Genomic DNA, 10,232 nt, shown 5'->3' on the forward strand with positions numbered 1-10,232 from the left:
GAATCTCTCCAGGATATGAGTGTTCTACAACTTCATGCACTTTCGCAAGTGTTTCATGTACTGATATAAACAAAATTATTAAAGGCATACTACTCATTACAAAATTTTGCAAATGGTATGGATTTGTTCTTTCATGTATACTCTTCAGTTTTATTTATAATTTTTGCTGTTTAAAAATTTTTAATCAGGCGAAATTTACTTCTAATTACATCACTTCTTGATTTTGGGTGAGATAAGTCGGTCTTTTTTATGTATTTAACAAATAACAAAACACTCTGCAGCGTTTAGAAATATTCCTATGTTTTGTATGCAGAATAATCTCTTCAGAAAGTATAATTTCATTAAATTATTTTTATTGAGAATTGGTGAAAAATTATTTATAAAACATCTAAGAAACACAAAATCGCATCAGTTGTAACTCTCGGATCTCCAAAACTTTCACAGAAGCTTTCGCATACGTCCGCGTGCTCCTATAAATATAGGCCAAGCTACACGTGCGCCCATTACGTACTCTTTTGCCCACAGTGTGTGTTTGTGTTGCGTTTCATCATGTCCGATACAGAGAATGCTGCTCCTGTCCAGGCTACCCCTAAAAAGGGTAAAGCTTCTAAGCCCAAAAAATCAAAGGTAGTTGCTTCGCATCCAAAGGTGTCTGTAATGGTAAATGCTGCCATATCTGCTCTTAAAGAACGTGGAGGTTCTTCTCTTCAAGCAATCAAGAAATACATCTCGTCTCACTACAAGGTAGATATTGAACGCTTGTCCCCATTCATCAAGAAATATTTGAAGACTGCTGTTGCCGCTGGAGATCTTATTCAGACCAAAGGAAAGGGTGCATCTGGTTCATTTAAGATGAGTGCTGGTTCTTCGAAAGCAACAGAAAATCCTCCCAAGAAACCGAAAAAGGTAGTTGCCCCAGCCAAGAAACCTAAAACTCCCGTGAAGAAAGCTGCCAAACCGAAGAAGACTCCAGTTAAGAAAGTTACAAAGAAACCCGCAGCAAAGAAGACTAAACCCGTTAAATCTCCTAAAAAACTGAAAGCTCCAAAGCCGAAGAAGGCAAAGGCAGCACCCAAAAAGGCTGCAGGAAAGAAGACACCTGCGAAAAAATAAGATTTTCTTTTACAGAAACTCAACGGCCCTTTTCAGGGCCACCACATTCTGATAAAGGGAGCCTGATCGTACATTGTCTTTTGTCTCATTTTCTTATTTAAGTAAGATCTTATAATTAAAATTTTGTTAAGGAATCATCGAAAATTTAGTCGCTTATAGTAAGTACATATTTGTCAATACACGCTTTCGTATTAATTTCTAATACCTGATCTGATCAAGTAGGTTTTTTGTTTTCCTAATCATAACTTAGCCTAGAATTATCCTAAATCAGCTTTTGTAGATTCTCTCTAGGTTTTAACCGTGTTGCTACCAAAACATTGACGTTGTGTTAAGTTTTTATATATAAAAGCTGTAAATAGAAACGGCGTGCATTTTTGTATATATAATTCGATTAGATAGAATTCAATACATAATTTATCATGGATCTGTGTAAACATTTCAAAGTAACTTAAGGGGCATGAAAACGTTAGTATATCGTTTAAAATTAGATTTAGAAGTTGTTTCGATGCAGTGATTTGCTCGTTGGAGCAAAAAGCGCTTGACTCGCTTTGTTTTTTTTACATCTACGTTGTTACAGAAACAATGTTTAATTTAAAGTGATGGTACATAATTTAATTAAATTGGCATACTTCAACACTTTAATTTAAAAATTAATTTTTTTGTATTTGATTTTTTTTAATTGACTTAAAATTTTTTTTTTTCTGATAAGCGACCTAGCAACATGCTTTTTTAAAGCCACTTCCTTGTTCCTGGTATTTTGGAATCAGCTATTCCTGGCTAGTAGCATTTGAAGCTGTTTTATTAAAATCAAATGCAGTTATAGAAAAAAATATTTTTACCAATGCAATTTCGTACAAGGGGGCTCAAAATTGATAGTTTTATAATGTAAATTTAATGGCCTAAAATTTGAACAGTTACAGGGTTTCCAGAAGTAATTATTGCAACAACTTTGGATGTAGTTCAGTTTTATAATTATATCAGCATTACTTAAATATAATTTGAGTGCATTAAACTTTAGGACATTTCCTCTTGATTTATGCTCTGAAGCCATGTTTATTCTCTGTGAAAGCTAATAACTGACTTTGTTTTGGCCTAAACCAAAGGAGGTTGTACTGTTGAATTACAGAATTCTGGGTGGGGTGTCAATTTTTGGAATGCACCATGGTGGGGTGTCGAAAAAGTATGGAATTAGAGCAGTGTAAAATTTCTGATGTAGATACAAAAATCTGTAGAGTAGTGTGTAATGTAGTCATGGCATGATCAAATTTCAGTAATCAGTTATATGCAAATTAGTTTATGAAAAGTAGTGATTGAGTTTCAGTCACCTAATTTGCATATAATTTTGTGTAAATGCCATAACTGTTTATTTCCATTATGCCCCATCACTAGTGTAATGTAGCTTTTCAGCTGTAGAACCCTTTTCATTCTTGGCTTTACTAGTAGACCACAAAAAAAAAAGTTATCAATAAGACAAAATATTTATAACACACATACCTTCAAAAATTTTCCCTACCATTTTTTTGAAATGTAAACAAAGTTGGGTACTTTACTCAAGGAAATATAGAAAGCTATGTGTTGTCTTACAAAGGTAAAAAGAATCTATGTTAGGGTCAACTTATATCTATTAACAAGAATATGTTTACAAATGCATTTTTGCACAAATGTGCATTATTGGTCACCTTTTAAAGAATTTGTTCAGATTAAAACAGTTTTAAGTTTTCAGGTTTTTGAAAGGTAAACTTTCAGTTGTCACTTTCTAAATAGCAGACTTCCTTCCACATTGAGGCATAACAGTACTGAACAACCAATAAAATAAGCAGTGGGTCAGTTATGTGACCAAAGCCTCCCATGTAGGCACTTAAGAACAGTGTCATTGTCCCCTACATAGGGGTGCACTGACCTCTAGTGATCTACATAGGAGAGTATGTACTGTATATGCTTACTGCTTTCTTTGCTACTTACTTTTGAGTGTAATAAAGTTCTACACTACAATGTAAACCTTTAAAAGAAAACAGAAATAATGAATTAAAAAATCTGGAATTTGGATCTTGGAGAAGGCTGCAACTATTTTATTCAAGGATGGGGACTTTCTTCCCAGGTCATAGTGATACAGCAACGATTCATCACCAGTAGTAGTTGTAGTAGAGATGTGATGCAAGAAAGCAAGCTTATATAGCATCAGCCAAAAAAAAACCATTTCACGTATTCATTCCCTCTAAAAGTTTGTCTAGTTCCTAGAATTTATTTAAGCTATCAACTTCCACAACGACAGATGGAAGTTTGTTCCAGCAATCGACTACCGGCTGGCTAAAGGCAAATTTCCGCACATCTATTCTACAACTGTCTCAATTTGAATTTATGCCCCCTCGTTCATAATCTGAGCAAGAAGAATCCCATCAGAATTGACCGTACTCAACCCATTCAAGGCTCTAGACACCTCAATCAGATCACCTTTCTGTCTCCACATGCTGCAATTTCCAGAACTTACACCTTTCTTGGTAAGAGGAACCCTTCGTTCCCTTCACCAATCTTGTAGCCCTTATCTGTGCTCGCTCAAGCAATCTACATCCTAAAATGAGGTCTCTTCAGACCCGTAATAATGGAAGAAACAAATTGTGGTCAGCATCTGCAGCGTGTAGATTTTACTGTACAATACAACTAAGCAGGATGCAAAGGGCGACTTTAAAAAAAGAGGGTTGACTTGTGTGATAAATATGAATTTTCAAAGCAGAAAACAAAAAGGTCAACTTATGCTGAGTTTACTTACATCAGAATATACAGTAGTGCCTTTATTTGTGCAATGTTTCACTGTAGGGAAAGGCATGGCTTGAAGGTTATAAAGCACGCAAAACCTACATTATGTTTATTTTCGAATTGGAAATATGTACATGACGGGGTCAAATTTTTTGTGGTATTTTCTTATTCTTTGTGATAGGCTTTGTCTTTGCAATATCACCATCACAAAAGGTCACTTCAGTTGCAAGAACAGTATTGCAAAGACAGCTGTCACTAAAGAGGTGGTAAGAAAATACAAAACGTTTGACCCCATTATGTACATATTTCCAATTTGGAAATAAACATAATACCAACGTAGGTTTTGAATTCTCTATTATCCTGCTCAAGGTACCTCAGAGAAAATAAATATCAAACAACACAGTTTACCTATGCATCATGCCATTCAAGAAATACCTTAAGGCAGCATTTCCCAAACTGGGGTCTGTGAAACATTCAGAAGGGGTATAAGTAATATGTGTTTTAATATATATATAGATATGTGTGTAGGGGTCCACAGATCTTAGTAGTTTGGGAGCTTGCTTTAGGCATGGCTTCTTCCCTAAAACATAATTACTGTATATTTTAAATAGCCCTCATAGGCTGTTTTAATTTAAATGGCCATAATGAGGAACAGAAAATGATTTAAATAATTTTTTTGTGATGACAATCGAGATTAGACATATTTTCAACAGAAATATCCTCACATGATATTTCATGTTCAATTTCTTTCATAAAATTTTCAGTAATTACATAACAAACACTACATACTGTATTATCAAATTACTTTCTTTCCAGAAAGATTTATACAATGGGTTGATTGTAGTTTATATTTTTGAGGCCTTAACTCTGAAATTCCTTGGCGTACTATGGTCGTAGATGCTGATGCACCTAAAAAATCCCCCAAATTACAAACACTGAAATTCCTTTGTCAGATGTCTTAAGACTGCCTCTTGCATTCTAGGCCATGTTGTGACTTAAGCACCTAGATGCAAACCAGAAAATGCTGCCCCTCCCCATAAGAGGATCCAGCTGTAATTATCCCATTGATGCTGTTTGTTTTGCTGCCTCTGAAAATTGGTACCAGGATGCAGCATAATCGTAACTACTCAAGCCAAAAAAAAAAAAAAAAAAAAAAATTGATTGTGGCTTAAGAGGTGTTCATTCCAGGGGTCCCAAACCAAACTTTTTGCAATACCTTGACACCCCCCCCCCACACTCCCATTTATTATTAAATTTGGGCAAGAAATATCACTTTCTTTTAATAGTTAAATTTATATATAAAACAACGATGATAGAAAACTTAAACTTTATAAAATAAAACTGATTTTTGTCATTACTGTCAGCGAAATATGTTACAATATGAAACTCTCTTGCCAATATTTTGTGCTCTTCAAAAGTCATGACAGGATCACTTAGTACCTGTGGAGAAATGCCTAAGGTACATTTTGGCCTCCCCTTTCAAAAGCTGGCCAGTCCTGTTTGTAATAAAGACTTCTTTTTTTTTTTTATCTTGCTGTGAGTTTTGTATTATGTTCAATATCAGAATTATGCAATATTTTAATATATCAATTTCAATGTTTTTTTTTTTTTTTTAAATCTTAGTGGTCTTTATAGTAATATGGTACTTTTAGTATGAATTTAAAAGTAATCTTGATTTCTATTTATCCCAAGGGTGCCTAACCTGTGGCCCACTCCTCCACATTGTATGGCCTGTGTTCAGGTAGGCTAGTGTCCCAAAATAGCTTTTACACTGGCTTTCGAAAATATCCATTTTCAATAATGTTTGATTTTTGCATATTGCTTTCTCGTATTTTATGTATTTTCTCTGAGGTACCTTGTGCAGGCACCTGAGAGGTGACCTGATTGATGTTTATAAGACATGTGGAACTAAATAACATTATAATACAGGACCTGTACCCAACAGAAAATTTCAGATTTCTTCAAAGAAAGACAATACAATTCGCACTGCCTACACTGACTAAATTTATGATTATTAACATTTAACACAATATTTATTTCTTGGGCCAATCCAGAAGTACAGGTTAACATTTAGGCTTAATGCAGGCAGCAGTCATTCTGTGGAGATTACAGTGTTCAGAGCCAGAGGTGGGCTGGCCATAAGACTTACCGGGGAAACCCTGGTGGGTCGATGTGATTTTCAGTATTACAATCTGACCTCCAATACATTCTATTTGTTTTCCCCTGTAAGAATTTTTAACCCAGTCTGCCTCTGTTCAGAGGTATATGTATAACATTCAAAACACTAGAATTTTCAAAATTCTGTTATGTGGTTCCCAAAAATGCCAGATTTACAAGGTTCTGCTGTATCACTTTAATGGACATATATATGGTGGAAGAGAAGGGGGGGGGGAAGAAAGAAGATTTTCAATCAGTTGGTACATTTGCAATTCTTGTCCTAATAAAATTCAGCCTCATAACTTTAATATTCATGCTGTCCAATTTGAATTTCGATCGTTCCAAGAGGATATGAAGTCACACATCAGTGGTGTTCAATTTGGAACAAGCTTACATATAGAATAGTAATCAACAATCCAATTTCCACAGAGTAATGGGCAACTAACCAAGAACTGGCTCACTCTGTACCAAATTCTAAAGAAATTAACTTCACATAAAATTAAAAGTAAAATGCATTATTGTTCCCACAGCAGGGGCAGTGGCCCCAGAACCTCTCAAACTCCTAGACTATCCAAGGAGAGCAGCCAGGTTATTTAATGAATTCTCACTCCACTTCCCATTCCATCACATAGACATTCAGTTTCTGCTGCATGCTTTTCCACAAATAATTTCATTTCTTCTGAATTACCATCTGTAATCTCAATCTTAACTGTTCTCCTCCAAAACAGTTTGAATCTGCAAATAGCGAGTCAATATTGCACTGTTTGACTGCAATATAATCAGCATGTCTAGAGTGTTTTTCCAATATCTCAGATTTGAAATAAATAAATATGCAAATCAGTTATTCAACATCCATTTACAGTTCAACTCACTGAACCAACTTTTTCTTTTTGTAATTTATCCTCTCTTTGTACCAACCTTTTTATCTATTTCCTGAAAATGACAAGCTGCAGAAATTAAAATCTGTCTTCTAAACCCTCAACTCATATGCAGTTGTGGAATACTGTAGGTTCCAACTACAAATCATTAGGGTTTGGGACAGGGCTGGATTTACTAAGGTGCATTTGCTGTGGAGGTCCCAAGGGTGCACAAGGACAAAAAGCAACAGAATTGCAGGTGATCCAGGAACTTTACTGAAACCATATATTAGGACCTCTAAAAATATGTAAACTAAGTCCCACACCACCCAAATCTGACACTGATTTGGGGGTCATCACTGGAAAAAAAAAAGGGGGGGGGGTTAGAATACTGGAAAATATAAAAAATGATATTTTTGGAAGCTATTTTTAAACTGTCCCAATGAACGTAGGGTGAGATGTGATTACTTGAAATTGCCAAGCTGATGAGAATTTTAAAGATAATTACCAAGTTTTTGAAGGAAAATGGATGTAATGTATTAAACTCTATGAGCACACCTTGTGTACTGTAATGCAAATTAATGAAGTGATCACCAGATGTTGCTGCAATTTGAAGTTGGATTTTTCATTTTCATTTTGAATTTTGAATTGACTTTCACGTTGCAGAAAGCGCATGTTAACTTGTAATCTAAAAGGAAGAAAAAAATTTGTTGAACACTACTATACAACATGCTCTGAATATGATTTGGCAAGCTTTGTACTGTTGATATATGTCTGATCCTTGGTCTCAAAAGTGTTGGTTTTCTGTTACTGCTCTATCAACACCAGTTATTTAATTGGTGAACAGAACTGATGTACAACAATTTCAGTGGTTCGGACCATCAGAAGAATCTAGGTTTGTGGGTGTTTTCAGAATAATCTTTTAATTAGCAGTGCGCAGATTTGATGGGATAATTGCATCTTTGTTCCTGCTGTCAAAGTTCCTGTAAATCGGTGATGAGCAAAACATGGGCAGCATGAGACCTGCCTAGCATTACAGTGCCACCCACAATCTAATTTCACTAACCAGAGAGAAAAAAAATTAACATGGATGAATAATAATTAAACAATTTTACATTATATTATTATTATCAGCCATATGATGCAAGGAAGCCTGAAGCTTATGCTGCACCAGCAAAAAAATTTCCGAGTTACCGAGAGAGAGAGAGAGAGAGTCAGAAGTATAAAGGAGTCACCAAGAAAGAGAAGAATGATGATATTCCAGCTCAGGACCCTGGGTGTGCCAAGCCCATACTCACCAGATGTGAGCCCCTATTACTGATAATACAACTAATGCCTTTAATTTGAAAATTTGAAAAACCTTAGGCCTGGGTAAACTAGGCATGTGCCTGGGGTCCGTACTTTGAGGGAGGGGATGTAAATGGCACTGGACACAGCCAAAATCAGCAATATCCAGTAGTATAACGATGAGGAGTGCCCGTGTTCCTTATAAAATTTGCAAATAAAAGATACTTTCAAATTGTAATGTAGCTTCTAGTCAAAATGTTCAAGCTACAGATGTTGTTCAGATTTGTATATATTTCCTTAGAAATATATGCAGATCTGTTTGCTTTACATTTTTATATTGACTGTGTAATCCTAATTTTCTGAGGGCCCCTATGCCATATTTTTTTACTAAAAGTAGGTAGGGTGTAGGGTCCCCGGAAAATATTTTGCCTAGGGACCAAATACTCCAAAGATAGGCCCTGCTCGTAATAAACATTTTTACAGTGGGCCTCAAAAAACTTTTGCCCAGGGCCTGCATATCCTCAAGTTAGGCCCTGAATCAAACAAAAGTTTCATCTCTCAAAAGAAATTATCGTGGTATAGTATTTGGTTTTGTTGCTTTGGCTTAAGATTCCAGAACAAAATGGTGACATAAATGTATGCATTTTCAATGTTTTTATAAATTTTATTTAATATGTAGTAATACTTAACTAATTTGGTAGCATTGATCAATTTGTAATGTCATTAATGATAAATAAATAAAAAATATAGATATCATTTATAGTGTGGTGTGTAAACATTTTTTCACCCAAATTGTCCCTCATTGACAAAACCCCATGGGCCTGGCAGTCTTCTTGCAGTGCTCAGAGATATCACACTACAATTAACCCCATTTTTTTTTTTTCTCTTATAAACTACCTTCAGTTTGGTACTACCAAAACAATGTTTTAGAATGTTTTCTAAAATTGCACCCCATAAACAATTAAAACTTCTCCAATATCTGCCACTAGTTAAATTAAATGCTGATCTCCAGTGTGGAGCAGAAAATTTAGCTAATTTTAATCCTTCTAAAACTCAGTCCTATGTAGTTCTCACAAAAAAAGCCTTCTGCTGTGATGCTCATCTTCAGCAACAGTCAGATTTCAATAGAAGATTAAATATTTTTACTAGGGATAATCTGACATAAGCATATTCTGAGGCTTTCATGACAATATGGTGGCTTTGCCATTTGTTCCTCATTTGGAAAGATCTGGTTGTGAGTTTCTTCGATGACGCGCATTATAGCCTTAGTTGCTAATGCACCAATAAAACCTAACAAATAAGTTTCTTCGATGACCAGAGAAATTTATAAAGGCTTCTTCGGTCGAGGCTATAGTTAACAAATGTCAGACGGAGGGAAGCAGGGCTCTGCCTGTGTGTTTTTCCAGGTTTTTCAGCCTACACAGCATGCAAATCTGCTTGTGAACATGCATTTTTACAGACATGATAAACAATGGTACAATATGGTCTAAGTCACTGATATACCAAAAACCCAACAACTACAACAGCAGCAAATCCAGGGGCTCACATCTGGTGAGTATGGGCTTGGCACACCGAGGGTCTTGAGCTGGATATCATCATTCTTCTCTTTCTTGGTGATTCCCTTCTACTTCTGACTCTTGTTCTCTCTCTCAGGGTAGATAATTCAGAAATTTTTTTTTTTGGCTGGTGCAGCATAAGCCTCAGGCTTCCTATCACCATATGGTTAATAATAATAACGTATTTTATTTGAAAAAACTAGATTTTTCTCTTTTGTTATCAGTGTTACTTCTCTTCTAAACAGCTACCAAGTGTACAAATTCTTACTTCCTTTGTTTAGGGAATGAATTGCACTATTAACTATATTTAAGTATTAAATAAATTCAAGAAGTAATATACAATTATATAAAATTTATAACACAGGGTAAGATACAAATCTCGCACATCAACTTAATGTTTTATTTTATTTTCTATAATCCAAGGCTCTAATCCCTAAATAATTTGTCCTATTCACACTTGCCTTTATGATATGTTGCAAAGATATATAGGTACGTATAACATCCCAAT

At 35.2% G+C, this 10,232-nt stretch overlaps 1 pseudogene; it reads left to right on the top strand.

Annotated features, from left to right (window-relative positions):
* The first annotated feature begins 527 nt into the window (after positions 1–527).
* Positions 528–1,247, top strand: LOC150078710 (histone H1-III pseudogene; annotated as a pseudogene).
* The last annotated feature ends 8,985 nt before the right edge of the window (positions 1,248–10,232 follow it).

The sequence above is a fragment of the Mastigoproctus giganteus genome, chromosome 10 (assembly GCF_048544385.1).
Source record: "Mastigoproctus giganteus isolate SK-2022 chromosome 10, ASM4854438v1, whole genome shotgun sequence".
NCBI classification, from domain to species: domain Eukaryota; kingdom Metazoa; phylum Arthropoda; class Arachnida; order Uropygi; family Thelyphonidae; genus Mastigoproctus; species Mastigoproctus giganteus.